We start from the raw sequence: 1,216 nt of genomic DNA, 5'->3' as shown, positions 1-1,216 counted from the left end.
TTTTTTTTTTAAATTGTCTTGTCTGTTCTGGGTCCCTTGTATTTCTATATGAATTTTAGGATAATATGGCCAATTTCTGCAAAGAAGCCAGCTGGGAATACAATGGACTTTTGTATATTTTGCAACCTTGCTAAGCTGATTTGTTCTCTAATGTTTTCTGTTATTTTAGTACATTCCTTAAGATTTTCTACATACAAGATCATATCATCTGAAACAGAGATATTTTTACTTCATTTTTCCATCTGCATATCTTTTTTCTTTTTCTTGCCTTATTGCCCTGGGAAAAACTTCCAAAATAATGTTGAATAAAGGTAGCAGGAGTGAATATCTTTGTCTTGTTCTTGACTTAGGAGAAAATATTTAGTCTTTCACCAGTAAGTATGGTATTAGTTGTGGGTTTTACACAGATGCCCTTTATCAGGTTGAGGAAATTCTCTTTTATCCCTAGTTGTTGAATTTTTTTTTCTATTTTTTAATCATGAAAGGGCACTGGATTCTGTGAAATTATTTTTCTGCATCTGTTGAAATAATCATGCATGTTTTAAAAATTCTATTAATGTCATATTGATTATTTCTCATACATCAATCAACCTTGCATTTCTGGAATAAATCCAGGTTGTTTGTTACGTATAGTCCTTTTCATATGCTGCTGGATTCTGTTTGCTGGCATTTTGTTTGAGCGTATACTCAAGGGATATTGGAGAGCAGTTTTCTTGCAATTTCTGCTATCAGGGTAATATTGACTTCATGAAACAAGTTGGGGAGCACTTCCTGTTTCTTCTTTTGGATGAATTTGTCAATAGGTGTTAACTTTTTCCCCAGTGAAGCTGCCTGGTTCACAGATTTTCTTTATGAGAGGGTTTTTTTTTCCATGTCAGATGGGCAATGTGCCCATGCGGTAACAAGGTTCAAGGGTGTCACATCTCACACGTGTGTGAACACCCAATCATCATGCTCATGAACTACAAAAGGATCAAGGCAAACTTCTTTTTAATTAGCAATTAAATCTCTTTACTTACTGTAATTCTATTCAGATTTTGTATTTCTTTTTGACTTAGTTTCAGTAGCATCTTTCTAGGAATTTGTTGATTTAATCTTGGTTATCTAATCTGTTGGCATTCACTTGTTCATAATATTCCCTTATGATCCTTTGTGTGCCTGTAAGTTCAGTAGGAATGTCCCTTCTTTCATTTTTGATTCAAGTAATTTCAGTATT

At 33.6% G+C, this 1,216-nt stretch overlaps 1 non-coding gene across 1 annotated transcript; it reads right to left on the bottom strand.

Annotated features, from left to right (window-relative positions):
* Positions 1-872: 872 nt before the first annotated feature.
* Positions 873-974, bottom strand: LOC118149809 (small nucleolar RNA U13). Its single transcript, XR_004737524.1, has one exon. It is a non-coding gene; the product is annotated as a small nucleolar RNA U13 (small nucleolar RNA).
* Between the last annotated feature and the right edge of the window lie 242 nt (positions 975-1,216).

Source organism: Callithrix jacchus, chromosome 20, assembly GCF_049354715.1.
Source record: "Callithrix jacchus isolate 240 chromosome 20, calJac240_pri, whole genome shotgun sequence".
Lineage (NCBI taxonomy): Eukaryota > Metazoa > Chordata > Mammalia > Primates > Cebidae > Callithrix > Callithrix jacchus.
Note: the sequence above shows the minus strand (reverse complement) of the source record. Positions and strands in the feature narration are given on the sequence as shown.